Genomic DNA, 27,294 nt, shown 5'->3' with positions numbered 1-27,294 from the left:
GAGGAACACTTTGGGTGCTACCAAACGTCACAACGTAACTGGGTGATTATAAAGGAGCATTACAGGTGTCTCCAAAGGTAGATGTTGGGTTGGCGTATTTCGAGATTAGGATTTGTCACTCCGATTGTCGGAGAGGTATCTCTGGGCCCTCTCGGTAATACACATCACATAAGCCTTGCAAGCATTACAACTAATATGTTAGTTGTGAGATGATGTATTACGGAACGAGTAAAGAGACTTGCCGGTAACGAGATTGAACTAGGTATTGGATACCGATGATCGAATCTCAGGCAAGTAACATACCGATGACAAAGGGAACAACGTATGTTGTTATGCGGTCTGACCGATAAAGATCTTCGCAGAATATGTAGGAGCCAATATGGGCATCCAGGTCCCGCTATTGGTTATTGACCGGGGACGTGTCTCGGTCATGTCTACATTGTTCTCGAACCCGTAGGGTCCGCACGCTTAAGGTTACGATGACAGTTATATTATGAGTTTATGCATTTTGATGTACCGAAGGTTGTTCGGAGTCCCGGATGTGATCACAGACATGACGAGGAGTCTCGAAATGGTCGAGACGTAAAGATTGATATATTGGAAGCCTATATTTGGACATCGGAAGTGTTCCGGGTGAAATCGGGATTTTACCGGGTTACCGGGAGGTTACCGGAACCCCCCGGGAGCTATATGGGCCATAGTGGGCCTTAGTGGAAAAGAGAAGGGGCTGCCCTAGATGGGCTGCGCGCCTCCCCCTTCCCCTAGTCCTATTAGGACTAGGAGAGGTGGCCGGCCCCTCCTCCTCTTTTCCCCCTCCGAGGAATCCTAGTTGGACTAGGATTGGGGGGGGGGGAATCCTACTCCCAGAGGGAGTAGGACTCTCCTGCGCCCTCCTCCTTGGCCGGCCAGCCCTCCCCCTTGGCTCCTTTATATACGGAGGCAGGGGACACCTCGAGACACAAGTTGATCCACGTGATCTATTCCTTAGCCGTGTGCGGTGCCTCCTGCCACCATATTCCTCGATAATACGGTAGCGGAGTTTAGGCGAAGCCCTGCTGCTGTAGTACATCAAGATCGTCACCACGCCGTCGTGCTGACGGAACTCTTCCCCGACACTTTGCTGGATCGGAGTCCGGGGATCATCATCGAGCTGAACGTGTGCTCAAACTCGGAGGTGCCGTAGTTTCGGTACTTGATCGGTTGGATCGTGAAGACGCACGACTACTTCCTCTACGTCGTGTCAGCGCTTCCGCAGTCGGTCTGCATTGGGTACGTAGACAACACTCTCCCCTCTCGTTGCTATGCATCACATGATCTTGCGTGTGCGTAGGAATTTTTTTGAAATTACTACGTTCCCCAACAGTGGCATCCGAGCCTAGGTTATTTATGTTGATGTTATATGCACGAGTAGAACACAAGTGAGTTGTGGACGATACAAGTCATACTGCCTACCAGCATGTCATACTTTGGTTCGGCGGTATTGTTAGACGAGACGACCCGGACCAACCTTACGCGTACGCTTACGCGAGACCGGTTCCCTCGACGTGCTTTGCACATAGATGGCTTGCGGGCGACTGTCTCTCCAACTTTAGTTGAACCAAGTATGGCTACGCCCGGTCCTTGCGAAGGTTAAAACGGAGTCTATTTGACAAACTATCATTGTGGTTTTGATGCGTAGGTGAGATTGGTTCTTGCTTAAAGCCCGTAGCAGCCACGTAAAACTTGCAACAACAAAGTAGAGGACGTCTAACTTGTTTTTGCAGGGCATGTTGTGATGTGATATGGTCAAGGCATGATGCTAAATTTTATTGTATGAGATGATCATGTTTTGTAACCAAGTTATCGGCAACTGGCAGGAGCCATATGGTTGTCGCTTTATTGTATGCAATGCAATCGCGATGTAATGCTTTACTTTATTACTAAGCGGTAGTGATAGTCGTAGAAGCATAAGATTTGCGAGACGACAATGATGCTACGATGGAGATCAAGGTGTCGCGCCGGTGACGATGGTGATCATGACGGTGCTTCGGAGATGGAGATCACAGGCACAATATGATGATGGCCATATCATATCACTTATATTGATTGCATGTGATGTTTATCTTTTATGCATCTTATCTTGCTTTGATTGACGGTAGCATTATAAGATGATCTCTCACTAAATTATCAAGAAGTGTTCTCCCTGAGTATGCACCGTTGCGAAAGTTCTTCGTGCTGAGACACCACGTGATGATCGGGTGTGATAGGCTCTACGTTCAAATACAACGGGCGCAAAACAGTTGCGCACGCGGAATACTCATGTTATACTTGACGAGCCAAGCATATACAGATATGGCCTCGGAACACGGAGACCGAAAGGTCGAGCGTGAATCATATAGTAGATATGATCAACATAGTGATGTTCACCAATGAAACTACTCCATCTCACGTGATGATCGGACATGGATTAGTTGATTTGGATCACGTGATCACTTAGAGGATTAGAGGGATGTCTATCTAAGTGGGAGTTCTTAAGTAATATGATTAAATTGAACTTAAATTTATCATGAACTTAGTCCTGGTAGTATTTTGCACATCATGTTGTAGATTAATAGCTCGCGTTGTTGCTTCCCTGTGTTTATTTTGATATGTTCCTAGAGAAAATTGTGTTGAAAGATGTTAGTAGCAAAGATGCGGATTGGATCCATGATCTGAGGTTTATCCTCATTGCTGCACAGAAGAATTATGTCCTTGATACACCGCTAGGTGACGGACCTATTGCAGGAGCAGATGCAGACGTTATGAACGTTTGGCTAGCTCAATATGATGACTACTTGATAGTTTAAGTGCACCATGCTTAACGGCTTAGAATCGGGACTTCAAAGACGTTTTGAACGTCATGGACCATATGAGATGTTCCAGGAGTTGAAGCTAATATTTCAAGCAAATAACCGAGTTGAGAGATATGAAGTCTCCAACAAGTTCTATAGCTAAAAGATGGAGGAGAATCGCTCAACTAGTGAGCATGTGCTCAGATTGTCTGGGTACTACAATCGCTTGAATCAAGTGGGAGTTAATCTTCCAGATAAGATAGTGATTGACAGAATTCTCTAGTCACCATCACCAAGTTAGTAGAACTTCGTGATGAACTATGATATGCAAGGGATAACGGAAACGATTCCCAAGCTCTTCGTAATGCGGAAATTGACGAAGGTAGAAATCGAGAAAAACATCAAGTGTTGATGGTAGACAAGACCACTAGTTTCAAGAAAAGGGCAGAGGGAAGAAGGGGAACTTCAAGTAGAACGGCAAGCAAGTTGCTGCTCAAGTGAAGAAGCCCAAGTCTGGTCCTAAGCCTGAGACTAAGTGTTTCTACTGCAAAGGGACTGGTCACTGGAAGCGGAACTACCCCAAGTGATTGGCAGATAAGAAGGATGGCAAAGTGAACATAAGTATATTTGATATACATGTTATTGATGTGTACTTTACTAGTGTTTATAGCAACCCCTCAGTATTTGATACTAGTTCAGTTGCTAAGATTAGTAACTCGAAACGGGAGTTGCAGAATAAACAGAGACTGGTTAAGGGTGAAGTGACGATGTGTGTTGGAAGTGGTTCCAAGATTGATATGATCATCGTCGCACACTCCCTATACTTTCGGGATTAGTGTTGAACCTGAATAAGTGTTATTTGGTGTTTGCGTTGAGCATGGATATGATTTGATCATGTTTATTGTAATACGGTTATTCATTTAAGTAAGAGAATAAATTGTTGTTCTGTTTACATGAATAAAACCTTATATGGTTACACACCCAATGAAAATAGTTCGTTGGATCTCGATCGTAGTGATACACATAATCATAATATTGAAACCAAAAGATGCAAAGTTAATAATGATAAGTGCAACTTGTTTGTAGCACTGCCGTTTAGGTCATATTGGTGTAAAGCGCATGAAGAAACTCAATACTGATGGGCTTTTGGAATCACTTGATTATGAATCAGTTGATGCTTGCGAACCATGCCTCATGGGCAAGATGACTAAGACTCTGTTCTTCGGAACAATGAAGCGAGCAACAGATTTGTTGGAAATCATACATACTGATGTATGTGGTCCGATGAATATTGAGGCTCGCGACAGGTATCATTATTTTCTGATCTTCACAGATGATTTGAGCAGATATGAGTATATCTACTTGATGAAACATAAATCTGAAACATTTGAAAAGTTTAAAGAATTTCAGAGTGAAGTGAAAAATCATCATAACAAGAAAATAAAGTTTCTACGATCTGATCGTAGAGAAGAGTATTTGAGTTATGAGTTTGGCCTTCAGTTGAAAACAATGTGAAATAGTTTCACTACTCATGCCACCTGGAACACCACAATGTAATGGTGTGTCCGAACGTCATAACCGTACTTTATTAGATATGGTGCGATCTATGATGTCTCTTACCGATCTACCACTATCGTTTTGGGGTTATGCATTAGAGACAGCTGCATTCACGTTAAATAGGGCACCATCAAAATCCGTTGAGACGACGCCTTATGAACTATGGTTTGGCAAGAAACCAAAGTTGTCGTTTCTGAAAGTTTGGGGCTGCGATGCTTATGTGAAAAAGCTTCAACCTGATAAGCTCGAACCCAAATCGGAGAAATGTGTCTTCATAGGATATCCAAAGGAAACTATTGGATACACCATCTATCACAGATCCGAAGGCAAGACTTTTGTTGCTAAATTCGGAAACTTTCTTGAGAAGGAGTTTCTCTCGAAAGAAGTGAGTGGGAGGAAAGTAGAACTTGACGAGGTAACTGTACCTGCTCCCTTATTGGAAAGTAGTACATCACAGAAAACTGTTTCTGTGACACCTACACCAGTTAGTGAGGAAGCTAATGATGATGATCATGAAACTTCAGAACAAGATACTACTGAACCTCGTAGATCAACCAGAGTAAGATCCGCGCCAGAGTGGTACGGTAATCCTGTTCTGGAAGTCATGCTACTAGATCATGATGAACCTACGAACTATGAAGAAGCGATGATGAGCCCAGATTCCGCGAAATGGTTTGAGGCCATGAAATCTGAGATATGATCCATGTATGAGAACAAAGTTTGGACTTTGGTTGACTTGCCCGATGATCAGCAAGCAATTGAGAATAAATGGATCTTCAAGAGGAAGACGGACGCTGATAGTAGTGTTACTATCTACAAAGCTAGAATTGTCGCAAAAGGTTTTTGACAAGTTCAAGGTGTTGACTACGATGAGATTTTCTCACTCGTATCTATGCTTAAGTCTGTCCGAATCATGTTAGCAATTGCCGCATTTTATAAAATCTGGCAAATGGATAAACAAAACTGCATTCCTTAATGGATTTACTAAAGAAGAGTTGTATACGATGCAACTAGAAGGTTTTGTCAATCCTAAAGGTGCTAACAAAATATGCAAGCTCCAGCGATCCATCTATGGACTGGTGCAAGAATCTCGGAGTTGGAATATACGCTTTGATGAGTTGATCAAAGCATATAGTTTTATACAGACTTGCGGTGAAGCCTGTATTTACGAGAAAGTGAGTGGGAGCACTACAGCATTTCTGATAAGTATATGTGAATAACATATTGTTGATCGGAAATAATGTAGAATTATTCTGTAAAGCATAAAAGGAGTGTTTGAAAGGAGTTTTTCAAAGAAAGACTTCGGTGAAGCTGCTTACATATTGAGCTTCAAGATCTATAGAGATAGATCAAGACGCTTGATAAGTTTTTTCAATGAGTACATACCTTGACGAGATTTTGAAGTAGTTCAAAATGGAACAGTCAAAGAAAGAGTTCTTGCCTGTGTTACAAGGTGTGAAGTTGAGTAAGACTCAAAGCCCGACCACGGCAGAAAATAGAAAGAGAATGAAAGTCATTCCCTATGCCTCAGTCATAGGTTCTATAAAGTATGCCATGCTGTATACCAGATCTATTGTATGCCCTACCACTGAGTTTGGCAAGGGAGTACAATAGTGATCTAGGAGTAGATCACTGGACAGCGGTCAAAATTGTCCTTAGTGAAATAAGGATATGTTTCTCGATTATGGAAGTGAAAAAAAAGGTTCGTCGTAAAGGGTTATGCCGATGCAAGTTTGACACTAATCTAGATGACTCTAAGTCTCGATCTAGATACATATTGAAAGTGGGAGCAATTAGCTAGAGTAGCTCCATGCAGAGCATTGTTTACATAGAAATTTGCAAAATACATGAGGATCTGAATGTGGCAGACCCGTTGACTAAGATTCTCTCACAAGCAAAACATGATCACACCTTAGTACTCCTTGGGTGTTAATCACATAGCGATGTGAACTAGATTACTGAATCTAGTAAACCCTTTGGGTGTTGGTCACATAGCGATGTGAACTATGGGTGTTAATCACATGGTGATGTGAACTATTGCTGTTAAATCACATGGCGATGTGAACTAGATTATTGACTCTAGTGCAAGTGGGAGACCGAAGGAAATATGCCCTAGAGGCAATAATAAAGTTATTATTTATTTCCTTATATCATGATAAATGTTTATTATTCATGCTAGAATTGTATTAACCGGAAACATAATACATGTGTGAATACATAGACAAACAGAGTGTCACTAGTATGCCTCTACTTGACTAGCTCGTTAATCAAAGATGGTTATGTTTCCTAACCATAGACAAAAGAGTTGTTATTTGATTAACGAGGTCACATCATTAGTTGAATGATCTGATTGACATGACCCATTCCATTAGCTTAGCACCCGATCGTTTAGTATGTTGCTATTGCTTTCTTCATGACTTATACATGTTCCTATGACTATGAGATTATGCAACTCCCGTTTGCCGGAGGAACACTTTGGGTGCTACCAAACGTCACAACGTAACTGGGTGATTATAAAGGAGCATTACAGGTGTCTCCAAAGGTAGATGTTGGGTTGGCGTATTTCGAGATTAGGATTTGTCACTCTGAATTGTCGGAGAGGTATCTCTGGGCCCTCTCGGTAATGCACATCACATAAGCCTTGCAAGCATTACAACTAATAGTTAGTTGTGAGATGATGTATTACGGAACGAGTAAAGAGACTTGCCGGTAACGAGATTGAACTAGGTATTGGATACCGACGATCGAATCTCGGGCAAGTAACATACCGATGACAAAGGGAACAACGTATGTTGTTATGCGGTCTGACCGATAAAGATCTTCGTAGAATATGTAGGAGCCAATATGGGCATCCAGGTCCCGCTATTGGTTATTGACCGGAGACGTGTCTCGGTCATGTCTACATTGTTCTCGAACCCGTAGGGTCCGCACGCTTAAGGTTACGATGACAGTTATATTATGAGTTTATGCATTTTGATGTACCGAAGGTTGTTCGGAGTCCCGGATGTGATCACGGACATGATGAGGAGTCTCGAAATGGTCGAGACGTAAAGATTGATATATTGGAAGCCTATGTTTTGGACATCGGAAGTGTTCCGGGTGAAATCGGGATTTTACCGGGTTACCGGGAGGTTACCGGAACCCCCCGGGAGCTATATGGGCCATAGTGGGCCTTAGTGGAAAAGAGAAGGGGCTGCCCTAGATGGGCTGCGCGCCTCCCCCTTCCCCTAGTCCTATTAGGACTAGGAGAGGTGGCCGGCCCCTCCTCCTCTTTTCCCCCTCCGAGGAATCCTAGTTGGACTAGGATTGGGGGGGGGGGGGAATCCTACTCCCAGAGGGAGTAGGACTCTCCTGCGCCCTCCTCCCTGGCCGGCCAGCCCTCCCCCTTGGCTCCTTTATATACGGAGGCAGGGGACACCTCGAGACACAAGTTGATCCACGTGATCTATTCCTTAGCCGTGTGCGGTGCCCCCTGCCACCATATTCCTCGATAATACTGTAGCGGAGTTTAGGCGAAGCCCTGCTGCTGTAGTACATCAAGATCGTCACCACGCCGTCGTGCTGACGGAACTCTTCCCCGACACTTTGCTGGATCGGAGTCCGGGGATCGTTATCGAGCTGAACGTGTGCTCGAACTCGGAGGTGCCCTAGTTTCGGTACTTGATCGGTTGGATCGTGAAGACGCACGACTACTTCCTCTACGTCGTGTCAGCGCTTCCGCAGTCGGTCTGCGTTGGGTACGTAGACAACACTCTCCCCTCTCATTGCTATGCATCACATGATCTTGCGTGTGCGTAGGAAATTTTTTGAAATTACTACGTTCCCCAACATATACATGTTCCTATGACTATGAGATTATGCAACTCCCGTTTATCGGAGGAACACTTTGTGTGCTACCAAACGTCACAACGTAACTGGGTGATTATAAAGGTGTTGTACAGGTGTCTCCGAAGGTACTTGTTGGGTTGGCGTATTTCGAGATTAGGATTTGTCACTCCGATTGTCGGAGACATATCTCTGGGCCCTCTCGGTAATACACATCACCTAAGCCTTGCAAGCATTGCAACTAATGAGTTAGTTGCGAGATGATGTATTACGGAACGAGTAAAGAGACTTGCCGGTAACGAGATTGAACTAGGTATTGAGATGCCGATGATCGAATCTCGGGCAAGTAACATACCGATGACAAAGGGAACAACGTATGTTGTTATGCGACCTGACCGATAAAGATCTTCGTAGAATATGTAGGAGCCAATATGGGCATCCAGGTTCCGCTATTGGTTATTGACCTGAGACGTGTCCCGGTCATGTCTACATAGTTCTCGAACCCGTAGGGTCCGCACGCTTAACGCTACAATGACAGTTATATTATGAGTTTATATGTTTTGATGTACCGAAGGAGTTCGGAGTCCCGGATGAGATCGGGGACATGATGAGGAGTCTCGAAATAGTCGAGACGTAAAGATCGATATATTGGACGACTATATTCAGACTTCGGAAAGGTTCCGAGTAATTCGGGTATTTTTCGGAGTACCGGAGAGTTACGGGAATTCGCCGGGGAGTATATGGGCCTTATTGGGCCATACGGGAATAGAGGAGATAGGCCAAAAGGAAGGCGGCCTGCGCCCCCCCTCTGGTCCGAATTGGACAAGGGGTGCAGCCCCCTTTTCCTTCTCCCTCTCCTCCTCTTTCCTTCACTCCTACTCCAACAAGGAAAGAAGGAGTCCTACTCCCGGTGGGAGTAGGACCCCCCCCTTGGCGCGCCCTCCTCCTAGGCCGGCCGCCTCCCCCCTTGCTCATTTATATACAGGGGCAGGGGGGCACCTCTAGACACACAAGTTGATCAAGTTGATCGTCTATTAGCCGTGTGCGGTGCCCCCCTCCACCATAGTCCACCTCGATAATACTGTATCGGTGCTTAGGCGAAGCCCTGCGTCGGTAGGACATCAACATCGTCACCACGCCGTCGTGCTGACGAAACTCTCCCTCAACACTTGGCTGGATCGGAGTTAGAGGGACGTCATCGGGTTGAACGTGTGCTGAACTCGGAGGTGTTGTGCGTTCGGTACTTGATCGGTCGGATCGTGAAGACGTACGACTACATCAAACGCGTTGTGCTAACGCTTCTGCTTTTGGTCTACAAGGGTACATGGACAACACTCTCCCCTCTCGTTGCTATGCATCACCATGATCTTGCGTGTGTGTAGGAATTTTTTTGAAATTACTTCGTTCCCCAACAGTGGCATCCGAGCCAGGTTTTATGCGTAGATGTCATATGCACGAGTAGAACACAAGTGAGTTGTGGGTGATATGTCATACTGCTTACCAGCATGTCATACTTTGGTTTGGCGGTATTATTGGATGAAGCGGCCCGGACCGACATTACGCGTACGCTTACGCGAGACTGGTTCTACCGACGTGCTTTGCACACAGGTGGCTGGCGGGTGTCAATTTCTCCAATTTTAGTTGAACCGAGTGTGGCTACGCCCGGTCCTTGCGAAGATTAAAACAACACCAACTTGACAAACTATCGTTGTGGTTTTGATGCGTAGGTAAGAACGATTCTTGCTCAGCCCGTAGCAGCCATGTAAAACTTACAACAACAAAGTAGAGGACGTCTAACTTGTTTTTGCGGGGCATGTTGTGATGTGATATGGTCAAGACATGATGAGATATAAGTTGTTGTATAAGATGATCATGTTTTGTTGAAGTTATCGGCAACTGGCAGAAGCCTTATGGTTGTCCCTTTATTGCATAAGATGCAAGCGCCAAATAATTGTTTTACAATAATCGCTATGCGATAGCAATAGTTGGCGAGATGACCATGTGATGACACATTGATATAGATCAAGATGATGGAGATCATGGTGTCATGCCGGTGACGATGGAAATCATGACGATGTTTTGGAGATGGAGATCAAAGGCACAAGATGATGATGGCCATATCATGTCACATATTTTGATTGTATGTGATGTTTATCTTTTATGCATCTTATTTTGCTTAGTTCGACAGTAGCTTTATAAGATGATCTCTCACTAAATTTCAAGATAAAAAGTGTTCTCCCTGAGTAGGCACCGTTGCCAAAGTTCGTCGTGCCCAGACACCACGTGATGATCGGGTGTGATAAGCTCTACGTCCATCTACAACGGGTGCAAGCCAGTTTTGCACATGCAGAATACTCAGGTTAAACTTTTTGAGCCTAGCATATGCAGATATGGCCTCGGAACACTGAGACTGAAAGGTCGAGCGTGAATCATATAGTAGATATGATCAACATAGTGATGTTCACCATTGAAAACTACTCCATTTCACGTGATGATCGGTTATGGTTTAGTTGATTTGGATCACGTGATCACTTAGAAGATTAGAGGGATGTCTTTCTAAGTGGGAGTTCTTAAGTAATATGATTAACTGAACTTAAATTTATCATGAACTTAGTCCTGGTAGTATTAGCATATCAATGTTGTAGATCAATAGCTCGCGTTTAGCTCCCCTGTTTTATTTTTGATATGTTCCTAGAGAAAATTATGTTGAAAAATGTTAGTAGCAATGATGCGGATTGGATCCATGGTCTGAGGATTATCCTCATTGCTGCACAGAAGAATTATGTCTTTGATGCACCGCTAGTTGACAGACCTATTGCAGGAGCAGATGCAGACGTTATGAACGTTTGGCTAGCTCAATATGATGACTACTTGATAGTTTGAGTGCACCATGCTTAACGGCTTAGAATCGGGACTTCAAAGACGTTTTGAACGTCATGGACCATATGAGATGTTCCAGGAGTTGAAGCTAATATTTCAAGCAAATACCCGAGTTGAGAGATATGAAGTCTCCAACAAGTTCTATAGCTAAAAGATGGAGGAGAATCGCTCAACTAGTGAGCATGTGCTCAGATTGTCTGGGTACTACAATCGCTTGAATCAAGTGGGAGTTAATCTTCCAGATAAGATAGTGATTGACAGAATTCTCTAGTCACCATCACCAAGTTAGTAGAACTTCGTGATGAACTATGATATGCAAGGGATAACGGAAACGATTCCCAAGCTCTTCGTAATGCGGAAATTGAAGAAGGTAGAAATCGAGAAAAACATCAAGTGTTGATGGTAGACAAGACCACTAGTTTCAAGAAAAGGGCAGAGGGAAGAAGGGGAACTTCAAGTAGAACGGCAAGCAAGTTGCTGCTCAAGTGAAGAAGCCCAAGTCTGGTCCTAAGCCTGAGACTAAGTGTTTCTACTGCAAAGGGACTGGTCACTGGAAGCGGAACTGCCCCAAGTATTTGGCGGATAAGAAGGATGGCAAAGTGAACAAAGGTATATTTGATATACAGATTATTGATGTGTATTTTACTAGTGTTCGTAGCAACCCCCCGGTATTTGATACTGGTTCAGTTGCTAAGAGTAGTAACTTGAAACGGGAGTTGCAGAATGAACAGAGACTAGTTAAGGGTGAAGTGACGATGTGTGTTGGAAGTGGTTCCAAGATTGATATGATCATCATCGCACACTCTCTATACTTTCGGGATTAGTGTTGAACCTAAATAAGTGTTATTTGGTGTTTGCATTGAGCATGAATATGATTTGATCATGTTTATTGCAATACGGTTATTCATTTAAGTAAGAGAATAAATTGTTGTTTCTGTTTACATATATGGTTACACACCCAATGAAAAAGGTTCGTTGGATCTCAATCGTAGTAATACACATATTCATAACATTGAAACCAAAAGATGCAAAGTTAATAATGATAGTGCAACTTATTTGTGGCACTGCCGTTTAGGTCATATTGGTGTAAAACGCATGAAGAAACTCCATGCTGATGGACTTTTGTAATCACTTGATTATGAATCAGTTGATGCTTGCGAACCATGCCTCATGGGCATGATCATGGGCGGATTTGGGCCCCAGGCAGCCCAGGCCATTGCCTGGGGCGTGAAAAAAATCGTAGGCCTAAATTTTTTTTAAAAAACTTTGGCCTGGGGCGCAGCCCAGGTCCAAGCCCAGGCGAAAAGGCCCAGCTGGCAGGCCGCCCAGGCCAACTCGCCCGCACCGCCGCACGGCCGCACGACCAGACGCTCTTCCCTCGATTCATTCTGGACCCGACGAACCCTAAGCCGTCACCGGTCGCCGCCCGCCGTCGCCGGTCGCCGCCCGCCGTCGCCGGTCGCCGCCCGCCGTCGCCGGTCGCCGCCCGCCGTCGCCGGTCGCCACCCGTCGTCGCCGGTCAGCTTCTTGCCTCCGTCCGGCAGTGCCCCCGGATCCCCCTTCCAGCGCCCCCCGTTTCAGCCCCCCCTCCCCCCGCCCCCTCGGCTGTGCCGCTGCCGCTGCGGCGCTGCGGGTTGCGGCTGTTGTGCAGTTCGCCGTGTCCGGCGTCCTGCGAGGCGGCGAGGGCGTGAGGCAGCGAACCCGGCTAGGACGCGGCCGTGCGAGGCTACAGCCTGCAGGCTGCCCGGCCCGGTGTCCAACAAGGTAGTCCTCACTTAGTCACTTTCTCAGTACAATTTTGATGGCTTGATGCCCTGTTTTTGTTTATAGATGCCATTGTCTTGATTGGATGATGATGATTTTAGTTGCTAAATGCCACTGTTTGTCTGTTTGTTAGATGTTTGTTAGATACCAATATTGACATTGAGAAAATTTTGTTTCTCTAAATTTTTACAGGAGCTCAAGATGAGCAAAAGAAACAAGACATTGAATTCTTTTTTTCAAGTTCGAACCACCGAAGCCGCAGAAACGGGTCCTTCAGCTCAAACAACTGATGTTGAATCTGCCCCTAATGTTAGAGCTGAACTCAAACCCGGTGATGTTGAATCTGACCCCGGTAAGAGAATACCAATTGAGGAGTTAGATCCAGACATTAGAGATCTTGCTAGAAGGGAGTACATTAGTATGGGTCCTTGCCAACCAAGTAATCATACATATGAAAAGATAAACGGTAGGAGCTTTCATAACTATTGGTTCAATGATCATCGCGGCTGGTTGGAATATAGCATTGAAAAAAGATCAGCCTTTTGCTTTTATTGTTTTCTGTTTAAGCAACCAAGAGCTGAAAACTATGGTATTGAAGCATTCACGAGAAATGGATTCAAATCTTGGAAGGATGGACCTAAAGTTTTTAATCAACATGTTGGAAAGCATGATAGTGCTCATAATAAATCTAGGCAACATTATGAGGATTTCAAAAATCAAAGACAAAATCTGCCACATGTCTTTGATAGGGGTTCTCAGAAGCAAGAAGAAGAATACAAAGCCTGTCTCTTGATTATATTGGGTATTGTCAAATTTTTGATACAACAAGCTCTTGCTTTTCGTGGTCATGATGAGTCTACTAGCTCAATGAATAAGGGTAACTTTAAAGAGTTGTTGGACTTGTTCATAAAGAAAGACCCAAAGGTGGCAAAATTATTTGGGGATGCGGGAGATAACCATAAGCTGACATCACATAAGATACAAAAGGATTTATGCAAGGCTTGTGCAAAAGAGACCACCAGTGCCATTCTTGAGGAGATTGGAGATAGTAAATTTGCATTACTTGTTGATGAGTCCAGAGATGCATCTATGAAGGAGCAAATGGCTATGTGTTTGATGTCAGTACATTTGCTTGTGTGTGTGTTATTGTAGCCTTATATGTGTATTTTCTTAAAGTTCTTATATATTAATCATGCTCCTTTGTCTTCTGTAGGTATCTCGGCAAACGAGGGGAGGTGATTGAGAGATTCATGGCAGTTGAGCATGTTCCTGACACTAAAGCAACTTCACTGAAGGTAGCTTTGGATGGTATGTTTGGTAATCTTGGCTTATCTATGTCTAATTTGAGAGGGCAGGGTTATGATGGGGCTTCAAACATGAGAGGGGAATTTCATGGGTTTCAAAGATTGATCTTGGAGGAAAATCCTTATGCTCATTATATACATTGTTTTGCCCACCAGTTACAATTAGTGGTTGTTGTTGTTGCCAAGTGTTGTTCATCAGTAAAGGATTTTTTTGAGTACACAAGCATGGTTGTTAACATTGTTAATGCTTCTTGTAAAAGACATGATCAGTTAGCCCAAGAGCAACATGATGAAATAGTACGCCAAATAGAGTCCGGGGAACTTCTTGAGGGAAAAGGGAAAAACCAACTAACTAACCTTGCAAGACCCGGTGATACACGGTGGGGATCACATCATAAAACATTGTGTCGTCTTGTTGAGATGTGGAAACCAGTTCTAAAGGTATTAGAAAATTTACACAATGATGCAGATAATGTTGCCCAAAGAACCACAGCTGCGGGGTTGATAGAGCACATGGAGTCTTTTGAATTTGTTCTCATATTGCATCTTATCATTAGATTATTGGGCAAGACTAACAATCTGTCACAATGCTTGCAATTGAAAAATCAAAATATTGTACGTGCTATGGGATTGATTAAAACCACATTGGAGGATATTCAAGAGATAAGGCAGAATGGTTGGGATGAGCTCTTCAAAGAGGTAAAAGACTTTTGTGTCAAATTCAACATTGTAGTGCCAAATATGGAAGATACAAGAACTGCTAATGGCCGTTCAAGGTCTTGGGGTGGGCAATTGGTAACTTACAACCATCATTTCAAATTTGAAATATTCAATGTGTTGCATGATCAGCTTATTGTGGAGTTGAACAACCGCTTTGCTGAAAGGTCTACTCAATTGTTGAGATGCATTGCTTGTCTTGACCCCAAGAATTCATTTGCCAATTATAATGAAGACAAGCTAGTAGATCTTGCTAATATGTATGCTGCTGATTTCTCTACATATGAAGTTACTTTTGTCCTTAGAAACCAACTAGACTCATTCATTCGGGAAGCAAGAGGTGATCCACATTTGATGAATTGCAATGATCTTGGTCATCTTGCCATGAATATGGTTAAAAGTGATATGCACACAACTTTTCCCTTAGTTTACCGTCTGGTTGAGTTAGCATTGATTTTACCTGTTGCAACCGCAACCGTGGAAAGGGCATTCTCAGCAATGAGCATTATCAAGACCGGATCGAGGAACAAAATGGGTGATGATTGGATGAATCATAGAATGGTATGTTACATTGAGAGAGATGTATTTGTTAGTATCGAAGAATCCAAGATCATTGAGCGATTTCAAGGTTATCGCACACGTAAAGGTGTTTTGCCTCGTCCTACACGTAAGTTTTCACTTTTTGCATCTATTGTTAATTAGTTTTGCCTGCTATATTATGCACTGATTCGCATTTCAAAATTGATGATTGAAGTTTTAGCGATGTCTGCTCTTGAAGATGTAGTCATGGGAGGCTCGGATCAACCAATCATTTGATTTGGTATCAATCTTCTGTATCATTTATCTATGCCACATATTGTCTTTTGATTTGTCTTGCTTTATTAGTTGACCCATTATGGAACAAATGCTGCCATTGAATATCATGTTTGGTTTCTTATTAGTTATACAAAACATAGATTGATTCTTGTATGCCTTGAAATTGAAGTTTTTTCTGGGTAGTTTTTAGCCATTAGTTGTTCGCCTGGGGCGTCAACAATTCCTGGATCCGCCACTGGGCATGATGCCTAAGACTCTGTTCTCCAGAATAATGCAGCAAGCAACAAATTTGTTGGAAATCATGCATACTGATGTATGTGGTCCGATGAATATTGAAGCTCGCGGCAGGTATCATTATTTTCTGATCTTCACAGATGATTTGAGCAGATATGAGTATATCTACTTGATGAAACACAAGTCTGAAACATTTGAAAAGTTTAAAGAATTTCAGAGTGAAGTGGAGAATCATCGTTACAAAAATAAAAAGTTTCTACGATATGATCGCAGAAGTAAAATATTTGAGTTACGAGTTTGGCCTTCAGTTAAAACAATGTGAATTCGTTTCACTACTCACGCCACCTGGAACACCATAGTGTAATGGTGTGTCCGAACGTCCTAACTGTGATTTATTAGATATGGTGCGATCTATGACGTCTCTTACTGATTTACCGCTATCGTTTTAGGGTTATGCATTAGAGACAGCTACATTCACGTTAAATAGGGCACCATCTGAATCTGTTGAGACGACACCATATGAACTATGGTTTGGCAAGAAACCTAAGCTGTCATTTCTTAAAGTTTGAGGTTGCAATGCTTATGTGAAAAAGTTTCAACCTGATAAGCTCAAACCCAAATTGGAGAAGTGCGTCTTCATACGATACCCAAAAGAAAATGTTGGGTACACCTTCTATCACAGATCCGAAGGCAAGATATTCGTTGCTGAGAATGGATCCTTTCTAGAGAAGGAGTTTATCTCGAAAGAAGTGGGTGGGAGGAAAGTAGAACTTGATAAGGTAATTGTACCTGCTCCCTTATTGGAAAGTAGTTCATCACAGAAATCTGTTCCTGTGACTACTACACCAATTAGTGAGGAAGCTAATGATGATGATCATGTAACTTCATATCAAGTTACTACCGAACCTCGTAGGTAAACCAGAGTGATATCCGCACCAGAGTGGTACGGTAATCCTGTTCTAGAGGTCATGTTACTTGACCATGACGAGCCTACAAACTATGAGGAAGCGATGATGAGCCCAGATTCCGCGAAATGGCTTGAGGCCATGAAATCTGAGATGAGATCCATGTATAAGAACAAAGTATGGACTTTGATTGACTTGCCCAAAGATCGGCAAGCCATTGAGATTAAATGGATCTTCAAGAGGAAGACGGACGCTGATAGTAGTGTTACTATCTACAAAGCTAGAATTGTCGCAAAAAGGTTTTCGACAAGTTCAAGGTGTTGACTACGATGAGAGTTTCTCACTCGTATCTATGCTTAAGTCTTTCCGAATCATGTTAGCAATTGCCACATTTTATGAAATCTGACAAATGGATAAACAAAACTACATTCCTTAATGGACTTATTAAAGAAGAGTTGTATATGATGCAACAAGAAAGTTTTGTCGATCCTAAAGGTGCTAAGAAAATATGCAAGCTCCAGCGATCCATCTATGGACTGGTGCAAGCATCTCGGAGTTGGAATATACACTTTGATAAGTTGATTAAAGCATATAGTTTTATACAGACTTGCGGTGAAGCCTGTATTTACAAGAAAGTGAGTGGGAGCACTACAGTATTTCTGATAAGTATATGTGAATGACATATTATTGATCGGAGATAATGTAGAATTATTCTGCAAAGCATAAAGGAGTGTTTGGAAGGAGTTTTTCAAAGAAAGACCTTGGTGAAGCTACTTACATATTGAGCATCAAGATCTATAGAGATAGATCAGGACGCTTAATAAGTTTTTCAATGAGTACATACTTTGACAAGATTTTGAAGTAGTTCAAAATGGAACAGTCAAAGAAAGAGTTTTTGCCTGTGTTACAAGGTGTGAAGCTGAGTAAGACTCAAAACCCGACCAGGGCAGAAGATAGAGAGAGAATGAAAGTCATTCCCTATGCCTCAGCCATAGGTTCTATAAAGTATGTCATGCTGTGTACCAGACCTATTGTATACCCTGCCCCGAGTTTGGCAAGGGAGTACAATAGTGATTTGGAGTAGATCATTGGACATTGGTCAAAATTATCCTTACTGGAATAAGGATATGTTTCTCGATTATGGAGGTGACAAAAGGTTCGCGTAAAGGGTTACGTCGATGCAAGTTTTGACACTGATCTAGATGACTCTAAGTCTCAATCTGGATACATATTGAAAGTGGGAGCAATTAGCTAGAGTAGCTCTGTGCAGAGCATTGTTGACATGGAAATTTGCAAAATACGTACGGATCTGAATATGGCAGACCCGTTGACTAAACTTCTCTCACAAGCAAAACATGATCACACCTTAGTACTCTTTGGGTGTTAATCACATAGCAATGTGAACTAGATTATTGACTCTAGTAACCCTTTGGGTGTTGGTCACATGTCGATGTGAACTATGGGTGTTAATCACATGGTGATGTGAACTATTGCTATTAAATCACATGGCGATGTGAACTAGATTATTGACTCTAGTGCAAGTGGGAGACTGAAGGAAATATGCCCTAGAGGCAATAATAAAGTTATTATTTATTTCCTTATATCATGATAAATGTTTATTATTCATGCTAGTATTGTATTAATCGGAAACATAATACATGTGTGAATACATAGACAAACAGAGTGTCACTAGTATGCCTCTACTTGACTAGCTCGTTGATCAAAGATGGTTATGTTTCCTAACCATAGACATGAGTTGCCATTTGATTAACGGGATCACATCATTAGGAGAATGATGTGATTTACTTGACCCATTCCGTTAGCTTAGCACTCGATCGTTTAGTTTGTTGCTATTGCTTTATTCATGACTTATACATGTTCCTATGACTATGAGATTATGCAACTCCCATTTACCGGAGGAACACTTTGTGTGCTACCAAACGTCACAACGTAACTGGGTGATTATAAAGGTGCTCTACAGGTGTCTCTCAAGGTACTTGTTGGGTTGGCGTATTTCGAGATTAGGATTTGTCACTCTGATTGTCGGAGAGGTATCTCTGGGCCCTCTCGGTAATACACATCACCTAAGCCTTGCAAGCATTGCAACTAATGAGTTAGTTGCGAGATGATGTATTATGGAATGAGTAATGAGACTTGCCGGTAATGATATTGAACTAGGTATTGAGATGCCGACGATCGAATCTCGGGCAAGTAACATACCGATGACAAAGGGAACAACGTATGTTGTTATGCGGTCTGACCGATAAAGATCTTCGTAGAATATGTAGGAGCCAATATGAGGATCCAGGTTCCGCTATTGGTTATTGACCGGAGACGTGTCTCGGTCATGTCTACATAGTTCTCGAACCCGTAGGGTCCGCACGCTTAACGCTACGATGACAGTTATATTATGAGTTTATATGTTTTGATGTACCGAAGGAGTTAGGAGTCCCGGATGAAATCGGGGACATGACGAGGAGTCTCAAAATAGTCGAGACGTAAAAATCGATATATTGGACGACTATATTCGGACTTCGAAAAGGTTCCGAGTGATTTGGGTATTTTTCGGAGTACCGGAGAGTTACAGGAATTCGCCGGGGAGTATATGGGCCTTATTGGGCCATACGGGAATAGAGGAGATAGGCCAAAAGGAAGGAGGCCTGCGCCCCCCCTCTGGTCCGAATTGGACAAGGGGTGCAGCCCCCTTTTCCTTCTCCCTCTCCTCCTCTTTCCTTCACTCCTACTCCAACAAGGAAAGGAGGAGTCCTACTCCCGGTGGGAGTAGGACTCCCCCCTTGCCGCGCCCTCCTCCTAGGCCGGCCGTCTCCCCCCTTGCTCCTTTATATACAGGGGCAGGGGGGCACCTCTAGACACACAAGTTGATCAAGTTGATTGTCTATTAGCCGTGTGCGGTGCCCCCCTCCACCATAGTCCACCTCGATAATACTGTAGTGGTGCGTGCGTCGGTAGAACATCAACATTGTCACCACACCGTCGTGCTGACGAAACTCTCCCTCAACACTCGGCTGGATCGGAGTTAGAGGGACGTCATCGGGCTGAACGTGTGCTGAACTCGGAGGTGCCATGCGTTTGGTACTTGATTGGTCGGATCATGAAGACGTACGACTACATCAACCGCGTTGTGCTAACGCTTTCACTTTCGGTCTACGAGGGTACGTGGACAACACTCTCCCCTCTCGTTGCTATGCATCACCATGATCTTGCGTGTGCGTAGGAATTTTTTTGAAATTACTACGTTCCCCAACAGATACTACCTCCGTCATGGTTTACTAACCCCTCTCGTATTCTCGGTCATATTTTAACCATGATTTAATTAACTAAATACATGTTATACGTAGCAAAAATAATATCAATGAAAACTACATTCAAATATGAATCCAATAGTATAAATTTCAATGACATGCATTAACATTTTGCTAGTTAAATATGTCGTCAAACTTTGGCACAAAATATGACGGGGACTTGTAAACGAGGACGAAGGTAGTACCAGGAGCCCCACGGCCGAGCACCACTCATCCTCCTCCGCCACGTCCCCGGGCTCACTCTCCTCCTCCACGACGCCAGCCACCGCCTCGGCCTCCTCCGCCACCATGAGGTCCGCCACGTCGCCGGGCTCACTCTCCTCCTCCACGACGTCTGCCACCACCTCGGCCACCTCCACAGCATCCTCGCCACAGTTCATCTTCGGCCCCAACCCCTCTCTTCTCAATGCTACCTTCGCTGCCTCTGGTTCTCAGTTCGCACCCCTCTTCACCTCCACTACCTCGTCGGCTCCCGCCCCTCGCCACCCCATTTTCAGTGACCATATTGCAAAAAAACAGCAAATTCCTCCTAAACCCCAGCGATCACAACTATCAAAAAATGGAAGTCCTTCTTCTTCCTCATGGTGCTCATCCACTATGGCGTCACCTATCTCATCGAGCACCCTCCCTCTCCCAATGCCACCTCTCAGTACGTCGAGCTAGACACCCACGTGACCCTCTGGATCTACGCCACTCTTGCCGGCCCCATGGTCGAGCATGTCGTCGGCACCACCACCACCTTGGCCATCTAGAAGAAGATCAAAGGTCCCGATTCATGATCCTCAACCGTTAGTACCGCAACCTCATGATCCTCCCCCTCCTAATGCCACCTCTTAGTCGCCGAGGCATGAAGCTCCTCACCGGCGGTCTCGCCAACATTGATGTAACATCCCGGATGTAACTTTCCCAATTTGTACTCCAACTCTTGCCGTTTCCGGCGTTAAGTTATATTTATTTCTCGGGTTCGGGTCTTTGTCTCCGTGTGTTGTTGTCTTTGTCATGCATCTCATATCATGTCATCATGTGCATTGCATTTGCATACGTGTTCGTCTCATACATTCGAGCATTTTCCCCGTTGTCCGTTTTGCATTCTGGCGCTTCGTTCTCCTCCGATGGTCATTTCTAGCTTTCTTTCGTGTGTGGAGATTAAACGTTTCCGGATTGGACCGAGACTTGCCAAGCGGCCTTGGTTTACTACCGGTAGACCGCCTGTCAAGTTTCGTACAATTTGGACTTCGTTTGATACCCCAACGGTTAACCGAGGGACCGAAAAGGCCTCGTGTGTGTTGCAGCCCAACACCCCTCCAATTTGGCCCAAAACCCACCAAACTCTGCTCCATGTCCTAGAGCGTTCGATCACGATCGCGTGGCCGAAAACCGCACCTCATTTGGACTCTCCTAGCTCCCTCTATGCCTATAAATATCTCCCCCCATTCGAATCACGGACGAAACCCTAGCCCCTCTCCTCCTCCGACCGCCGGACAAAAATCCGGACGGCCGGACATTGTCCGCCGCCCTCCGCGCCCAGTCAACAGCCGCCACGTGGCCCGGGCGAGCCCCACATCGCCGCCGCCGCCTGAGGCCCGCCCGAGCCCGCGGGAGGCCCTCCCCAGCCCATCCACCGCGCCGCCCCGCGCCCCCTTCTCCTTCCTCGCGCGCCGCCTCTCCACCGCGGGCCGCCGCATGCCGCGGCCACTCCACGCCGGCGCCGCGCGCTGCAGCTCCGCCGGTAGCCGCCCGCCGCCCGCCGCCTCGTCGCCTCGCCGCCCCGCGGCCGGGACCGGCGACCCTGCCGCCCTCCGCCGTCCTCGCCGCCCGCCGGAGCTCGCCGCCCGCCGAAGCTTGCCGCGCCGCCCAACACCATCGCCGGCGACCTCGGCTCCGGCCGTGAACAGTGCCACCGCCACCTCGGGCCCCGTGCCCCGAAACCCTAGATCTGATCTGAGGGTTGTTTTTTTCTCTAAGTCCCTAGATTTTTACTTCATATGCACATGTTCGCGGCTCCGTAACTTTTCATCCGTAGCTCCGATTTGGGCATATAGCATATCAAAATGTTCATCTCGACGAGTACATCATTTCATTCCATTGCATCATTTTCATTTGAGTTCATCTTGATGCCCGAAATGCTGTTAGAAGAAGGCTTCATGAGTTAATTGTCAGATCTGCTAGTTCATCTTAGACTTTTGTCATTTTTCCATGATTATTGTGTGCATGATATGCCTGTGAGTCCTTCATATGTTTTGTTAAGCCAGAGGTGCAACCCATGCATTTTTAGGATGTGTGTGGTGACTTGTGCAAGCTTGCAAAGTGAGGAACCCGGTAAATCTGTTTTCAGGGACTTAGTAGTTTTCACTAAGTCTGGGATTATTTAGTTCATGGTGCCATATGTTCAGCTTGTTTCCTAGTGATCTGTGCCTCTTTTGAGGATGATCAGTAAAGGAGTTTTGTTAATCTTGTTATGATCTATCCATCCATGTCTTTGTTTGCAATTATGGAGCACCCTAGCTTGAGTCAATCGAGCTCTACTTTTGCTTCGTTGTGAATCTGGGCAGATCGTCAACTAGTTTGCGATTTTGCCGATGCTATTGTAGTTGATCCGTGAATGCTATTCCATTGTTCTTGCCATGTCTAGCTAGCATTTTGTGCCTTCTTAATGGATGTATGCTTGCCTTGCCATGACTTGCACCGTGGTGAGTGCATCGAGCTCGTTTACATGCCTTCGTGAGTTATATTTCAGCATGTCTCAGTTTTCACTAAGTCTGAAAACTGATTGTGTTTTAGCTATGTTCGTGTGCCCGTTAGTATATTTTGTGAACCCTTTTGGCCCCAGGTCACTTTGGGTCTTTTGTTAAGCTTGTTGAGTATCTCCATGCCATGTTCTTACTTGTCTTAATCAGGTCATGTATCATGTGTTTTGCTGCTCCGAAGAGGGCTTCGTAATCTGAAATTTCAGACAAGTGTTAATTTCACTAAGTCTGAGATCTGTTTTGCATTTGCGTTTTTGCCATGCTTGTTTGAACCTCATAATGGATGAATTGGCCGTGGCTCAGTGCTAGTCTTTTGTTAAGCATCTTGTATACATCCCTGCCATGCATTTTGTTATCACGTTTGGGTGCTGTAGCATGTTCATCTCATTGCATTTAGATGCCTACTTGCTGTAAATCGCAGACCGGTGTCATTCTTAAAACGCTTGCCATTTCCAAACCGTAACTCCGATTCCGATGATCTTTATATCGTTTTTAAGCAATTTCATCTTATCTTTCCAGTGGCACCCTTGGAATTCCAAGTTGAGGCCAGGTTCATGCATTTCCTGTCATATCTTGCATTTTGCATCCCGCATCGCATCCCGCATAGCATATCATCTTTGCATCGTGTTGATTGAGTTTGCACTTGGTTGATTATATCCTTGTTGCTTGTTTGTATTGTTTGGGTAGAGCCGGGAGACAAGTTCGCTAACGAGGAGCCCGTTGAGTTTGCTCTTGAGGATCCAGTCAACTCTGACAGCTTTGCAGGCAAGATGATCATACCCTCGAAATCACTATTATCTGTGCTATGCTAGTTTGCTCGCTCTTTGCTATGCCAATGCTATGATGCCTACCATTTGCTTGTCAGCCTCCCAATTGCTATGTCAAACCTCTAACCCACCATGTCCTAGCAAACCGTTGATCGGCTATGTTACCGCTTTGCTCAGCCCCTCTTATAGCGTTGCTAGTTGTAGGTGAAGATTGGAGGCCGTTCCTTGTTGGAACATTTATTTACTTGTTGGGATATCATTATATTGTTATATTATCTTAATGCATCTATATACTTGGTAAAGGGTGGAAGGCTCGGCCTCTCGCCTAGTGTTTTGTTCCACTCTTGCCGCCCTAGTTTCCGTCATATCGGTGTTATGTTCCCGGATTTTGCGTTCCTTACGCGTATGGGTTATAATGGGAACCCCTTGATATTTCGCCTTGATTAAAGCTTTTCCAACAATGCCCAACCTTGGTTTTACCATTTGCCACCTAGCCCTTTTCTTTCCCTTGGGTTCTGCACACTCAAGGGTCATCTTATTTTACCCCCCCCGGGCCAGTGCTCCTCTGAGTGTTGGTCCACCTGTCAGCTACCGGTGGCCACCAGGGGCAACTCTGGGCTGGCCTACCCGTACCTAGGACAATCTGAGTGTGCCCTGAGAAAGAGATATGTGCAGCTCCTATCGGGATTTGTCGGCACATTCGGGCGGTGTTGCTGGTCTTGTTTTAACCTGTCGAAGTGTCTTGAGTTACCGAGATACCGAGTCTGATCAGAACGTCTTGGGAGGAGGTCTATTCCTTCGTTGACCGTGAGAGCTTGTCATGGGCTAAGTTGGGACTCCCCTGCAGGGATTGAACTTTCGAAAGCCGTGCCCGCGATTATGGGCAGATGAGAATTTGTTAATGTCCGGTTGTAGATAACTTGAACCTTAATTTAATTAAAATGAATCAACTGAGTGTGTTGCCATGATGGCCTCTTCTCGGTGGAGTCCGGGAAGTGGACACGGTGTTGGAGTTATGCTTGCGCAGGTTGTTCCTTTAGACTCTCGCTCGTGCTTTGCCTCCTCTTCTCGCTCTCTTTTGCGAATAAGTTAGCTACCATATATGCTAGTCGCCTGCTGCAGCTCCACATATATTTGCCTATCCTACCTATAAGCTTAAATAGTCTTGATCGCGAGGGTGCGAGATTGCTGAGTCCCTGTGGCTCACAGATTACTATTACACCAGATGCAGGTTCAGGTGATTCCGCTCCAGGTGACGAGTATGAGCTCAAGTGAGAGTTCGACGAAGACTCTCAACGATACTACGTTTCCTTTCCTGATGATCAGTAGTTGTGCCCAGTTGGGGGTGATTGGGACCGTTGTCGCATGTTGGGTTTTCTTCTATTTTGGCGCCGTAGTTGGGCCATGAGTGTTTTGGTTGATGTAATGTTATTTATGTGCTTGTTGACGTGGCGAGTGTAAGCCAACTATATTCTCCCCTTTATTATTCATATTACATGGGATGTTGTGAAGATTGCCTAACTTGCGACATATGCCTTCAATGCGATTATGTCTCTAAGTCGTGCCTCGACACGTGGGATCTATAGTCGCATCGAGGTGTTACAAGTTGGTAATCAGAGCCTTCCCCGACCTTAGGAGCCCCATTGCTTGATCGTTTTTAGCGGCCGAGTTGTGTCTAGAAAAATGTTTTGAGTCATTTAGGAATTATATATCAGAGAGCTTAGGAATTATTTTTACTTCCCAGTCTCCTCATCGCTCTGGTAAGGCATCCTGACGTAGAGTTTTGACTCTTCTCTTCTCAAATTTCACTAAAAAAAATTTAGGATCACGCGAGTATCTTGGAATCGTTCCGATGGCTTATGATGAGAATACTGTCTTGGTGCCTCCTGTCAGGGGTTTAGTGGAAGTGTCCCGGGGAATTGAGCTCTGAGGTGTTGTCATCATAATTTTATCGTTGCAATTCTGGAATACTTGAGATATGTTCGCCGACATCGAAAATCTCTTTTATGCAGTTCGTTGGTGAGATAACCTCGACGCCACCCAGTACTGGGGCGGGAGTTTGGGAGTATCGCCATAACTTGTATAACAGATGCTTTTCGAAGGTTGAGGTAGATGGTTTCTGAAGGTTTCTTGGTTATGTGTTGAAGGATGGATACAGATGGATGTAGGAATTGCTAGTTTGGGTGAGATATTATGCTTCCCCTGTATCCCCAACACCTGATTGCATAACCGAAAAGTTTTGGGAGTTTCATAGGTGGGAATTCTAGTAGCTCTTGTTCTTCTTCCACGGATATTGGTTTGAGATTGGGATTTCCTACCGATTATTCGTTCTTGATCCGTACCTTGTTGATTTATTTCTCTACCTTAATTCTACATGGCTTCTCAATTTATGGATATGTGACCATTTGAAGAGGAATGCATTCGTTCATTTTGTTCGGATGTGAAGACTATATGTTGCAATTTTCATTCCATTGGATTCAGCTTCAATATTTATCTGTCAACGTGCTAATGGTGGTCACCCTCTTCAGGATGGCTCCTCCAACGCGCACGACTCCGAATCCTGATCCACCACCACCTCCACCTCCTCCAGAGGCATGGCAAGCTGTGATGGCCGCAACCAATGCAAACACTCAGCTGATCATGCAAATTCTTCAAGAGCGCAATCAAGACAGTCAAGGGAATCAAGGCAGCAATCAGAGTCACTTTGCTACACTCAACCAGTTCCTTGCTAACGGGCCAAAGACTTTTAGCAATTGTGTTGAGGCAACCGATACTGACGATTGGCTTGTGGATCTGTGTAAGCATTTCGAGTGCAGTAACGTCAGGCCTGAGGACTTTGTTAAGTTCACTTCCTTCCAACTCAAAGATCAAGCTGCAGAATGGTTCCAGCAGTACAAGGACTCCAGAGGTGGACGTGTTATCACTTGGGATGATTTCCGTCAAGATTTCCGAGCTCATCATATTCCGCAGAGCGTGGTTGAAAGCAAGCGTGAGGAATTCCGCAATCTGAAGCAAGGCTCTTTGTCTGTCTATGACTACAACAAGTTGTTCCAGAAGCTCGCCCGCTTTGCCAAGCAGGACATGCCCGATGAGAAGAGCATGATATATCAGTTCAGGGGTGGTCTTAGAGAAGAAATTCAGCTCGCTCTTGTCCTCTTTGAGCCCTTGAGGTAAGATGAGTTCTACAACATGGCACTGAAGCAAGAGGCTGCTCAGTTGAGGTGTGATGCTTCCAAGAAGCAAGTCAGAGATGCTACTCCTTCTTCCTCTACTCAAGTGGCCAAGCAGCAGAAGTTTTGGCTTCCTCCTCCTCCGTTCCGTCAGCCGTTTCAGCAGAAGAGCAAAGGTGGCAGTGGTTCTTCCCCCCCCCCCAACCCTGGCTTTCAGAACAAGACTTCGTCTCAACCTCCAAGATCGAGTGCTCCGTACCACCGTCCGCTTTCAGAGGTAACGTGCAACAAGTGCCAACAGAAGGGTCACTATGCCAACAAGTGTCTCAACCAGAGGCGTCTTCCTCCTCCTCCTCCTGTGAGATCGGCAAGTACAGCTGTGGTCAAGCATAACCCCAAGCATGCCAAGGTCAATTTGATGAATGCAACTCAGGCAGAGGACTCGTCAGATGTGATCATGGGTAACCTTCCTGTT

The sequence above is a fragment of the Triticum urartu genome, chromosome 6 (assembly GCF_003073215.2).
Source record: "Triticum urartu cultivar G1812 chromosome 6, Tu2.1, whole genome shotgun sequence".
Lineage (NCBI taxonomy): Eukaryota > Viridiplantae > Streptophyta > Magnoliopsida > Poales > Poaceae > Triticum > Triticum urartu.
The sequence above is the reverse complement of the archived record's forward strand: the minus strand, read 5'-3'. Positions refer to the sequence as shown.